Below are 3,878 nucleotides of genomic sequence, written 5' to 3'. Positions count from 1 at the left end.
GCCCCGGCTAGGTGGCGCGCGGGCGCCTGGGAATTGTGGTCCTCACTCAAGCCCCGCCCCCACAGCCCAGGCCTAGCCCACCGCGGGGCAGCAAGTGTCCAACCCCCGGGTGCTGGCTGCTTTGCCGCGGGGACTCCCCCAGCAAGCCCGACTACCAGCAATTGACCTTGCCTTGGCAATTATCATAAAAATGTTTATTACTTTTTCTTTTTGATCAGACATCTAGAGAAGTTTAACATATGTTGAGTGGAAAATTAAAATGTTCATCCTAGGAACAAAATAGAAACAAATTAGGAGTACATCAAGTCAATTACGTCCCAGACTTTCCCTGTCGCCACTTTATCGTCTCCAATCTGATAAGCAAACAGCAGTGCACAACTGTAATTTTCTCTCTTGTGTGTGTGCTCACTATGATTATGTTTCTATACTGCACAGATTTTTGGTCTTCCTTGTAGGTAATAAAAAAAAAAATTCAGTTCATTTGGGCTGCATTAACAGACTATCATACACTGAGGGCTTATAAAATATAGAATATAGAAGAAATTTATTTCTCACAGTTGCCAAGTCCAAGGTAAGGGTATAGATTCCATATCTCCCCAGGACTGCTTTCAGCCTGCACACTGCTCTCATTCTCCCTTCCGACATATTAGTTTGTATTTATTTTATTATTAGGTTAGTAAACTTTTTCTCTTATTAGTATTTCCATTTTTGTGTACTGCCTTTTCATCTCATTGCTCTAGTTTTATCAAGAATACATATCAAACTTGTTTGTTTGTTTGTTTGTTTGTTTGTTTGTTTTTCAAGACAGGTTTTCTCTATTTAGCCTTGTCTGTCCTGTACTCGCTTTGTAGACCAGGCTGCCCTCGAACACACAGAGATCCACCTGCCTCTGCCTCCCAGAGTGCACCAGCTTTTTTGTGTTTTTGTTTTGTTTCTTCTCCTCCTTCTTCTTCTTGTTTTTGGATGTAAGTCCTTACATATACTTAGTAATCCTTTGCCAACCAATCTGCCTATAGGCTGTCCTCCAAAAACTCTGACCAAGGGTTAGGTGAGGCTAGAATCTGACTTCTTAGTTCAAATCCTGAGTTCTGGAGTATTAGCCGTGAGGCCTCAAACAGCTTTACATGTTTGATGCTCAGCTTCCTAATAAGATTAAAACCATAATAATAGAATCTATGTCACAGAGGTGTTGAAAGGGATAAATGAAAACGTCTGTTGAATTCTCAGCATTCAACCTAGCAGTGGAGCCTTGCTTGATAAATGGAAGCATTGTCGTCATTAACAGTAAATATTTCCACCTCGTGAGAGAAAGCCACCTGCAAAGGTTAAGTAAGCCAATGCTCAGGGCCACACAGCTTCTGGCCAAAGCCAAGGAGTGTTGTGCAGGAAAAAAAAAAAAAAAAAAAACTTATCTTCAGGTCACATGAGGGACGTCTGACCTGAATGGCTAATGTTAGACCTGTGCTAGGCCACTTGAAGCCTCTGAAATCCAAAAGTGGGGAAGGGAGTTGGAGACCAGAGATGACTTTTTTTTTTTTACCCCGCTGATCCTCTCCGTGGAAGCAGCTGTAACTAGGCTCTTGTGCCAGCACACGCCCCTTCCCCTCATTGTCCATGGAAAGATTAGCAACACAGCTGCATTCATTTGAAGATTTTTGTTGGCTTTGCCACAATCTGATGACCTTCACACTTAGTTCTGGCTTCCTCCTCCATGTTACGGTTATAGCTTTTAACCCTACAGTCCTGAAGCAGCTGGTTTCTCTTGAGCCCCCAGAGTCTGCCCCTTCTCAGGCTCCCAGGAGAGGAACTGGACTGTGATACAGAATCCCATACCTTAAGATTACACCAGAGCTACTCACGCTGTGGGCTAGGGCAGGATTCTTTCCGGATTCTTTTTGGACAGCCCATGAACTCACTTCCCCCCTGTTTTCACAGCACAGACCTGGAGTCTTGAGACAAAATCTGAGGCAGGAAGGACAGCAGCACCCAGAGAAAAGCAAAGGGCCCTGAGCACTAGGCACTGAGCTTGTCCAGAGTCAGTAGGGAATCTGACCAGTCATTCCACTGTCTGAGGTTTAACAGAGGAACTCTCAGAAAGGCCACATGTACAGAATGGCTAATTCCAGCTGGGCATCTGGCTTTTCCTGGGGAGCCATGAACAAACATGTACCCACCTGGATAGAGCCCCTATGACAGGCCAAAAACATGACTCCAACCAAGTCCCACTTGATGAAGCAGCAAGTTTAACTGGACTTATTTACAGAAGCATAGATTAGCAGTTAAATACAGAGCACAAGCAATTTAGGGGCTACATCACTACAGAACAATCTCTGACACCCCCCCCCCCATAGTTAGTCACATATGTCCTTAGTGAGGAGTGGAATTTCATATGCCATCTCACAACCCGCCCCTAAGCTGTCTAGTGAGCCCCCTCTCTCTCAGGAAGAAATTTCAGGGTCCCAATATAGTGAAGGTCTCCTGCGACTTATCACAGCTTCTATGAGTTCAAGGCAGCAGTAGCCATGGCATGCCAAGAGCACAGCAGTCTCAGGATATGTACATGGACTGGACATTTTTCTCTGAGTATTAGGGTTAGAGGCATGAGCCACCAACACCCAGCTGCGGAGATTTTGTTCATTTTGATTGTCATTCGTTCTCATTTGTGTGTGAGAGAGAAACACACAGAGAGAGTAGGTATATGTGCCAGTGTTCATGTAGAGATCAGAGGACAACTGTTTTGTTGCTATTTTGCTTGAGGCAGGGTCCCTCTGTGGCTCGTTGCCCACACTCCAGGTTGGCAGCCTTTGGCCTTTGCTGCCCCTCTCTTACAAACACTGGGATTATAGCCAAGCACTCCTGGGTGTGGATTCTACAAGCATGGCAATTACTGTAATCACTGGGTCATTTCCCAGCACCCTTTCTTTTTATTGATAGGCTCTTGCTGTGTAGCCCAGGCTGGCCTTGAACTTACAGCAATCCTCCTGCCCACCTTCATGAGAATTGAGATTACAGGCATTTGCTATATGGCTTTTTATAAAATCTTAATTTTTTAATAGACATCTTATTTATTAATTTAACCTGCTCCATTACAATTCCTTTTGGGAACCTCACAGAGATAGTCAAGGAAGGAAAAGAAGAATGAAATAGGTGAGGTGAAGAGTTTCAGTGATCAAAGAAGGAAAACAACGGAGTTACTAAGAAGACGCATGGTGGGTGCTCAGGAACTAGAGCTATGATGGGGCTGGTGTGGCGCCGGGCTAGGGTGGAGGTCTGTCATGGGGAGGGCTCTCAGCAGCATCAGGGAGTGTACATGAAGAGTCACCTGGGGTCAATCAACTGTGTATCTTCCAACCTTTCTAGAGGCTTGGGGCACTGATTTAGATCCTCTCTGAGTGGGGGCTTTACCACCATCAGGACCGTGATGTCTTTCCTTGCTCCTGAATATGACCCTACTCGTCTGGATGGCTGCACCCTGGAGGCAGTTCCACCTGTGCCAGTGCACACGGAGTCAGAGACTCACTGATGTTCTGTTTTCCCTGCTAGAGAATGTCCCATGTTCCTTCTTCCAGGCCTTTGTTCTCCTAGCTTTGAGAGAGTCCTAAAGAATTTGGGATGCACCCAAGTGCCTCTGCTCCTGAGAGCCTCAACTGTCCATCCATCTTCCTCTGGTGTTTCTGAAGCCTTCGGGATGAGGGAGGTCAGGGGCCAGCCAGCTTCTCTTCTGGAGTGTATTAGTTTCCTCTGACGGCCATAAGAAATTTCCTGACGATTTAAAGCAACATGTATCTACACTCTTAGAGTTCTGTTGGTTTGAAGACTGTAAACAGGTTTGATAGGAGTGAAATCAAGCCATCAGCAGGACTGCACTGCCCCCAGAG

This window comes from Meriones unguiculatus, chromosome 3 (genome assembly GCF_030254825.1).
Source record: "Meriones unguiculatus strain TT.TT164.6M chromosome 3, Bangor_MerUng_6.1, whole genome shotgun sequence".
Classification (NCBI taxonomy): Eukaryota; Metazoa; Chordata; class Mammalia; order Rodentia; family Muridae; genus Meriones; species Meriones unguiculatus.
Note: the sequence above shows the minus strand (reverse complement) of the source record.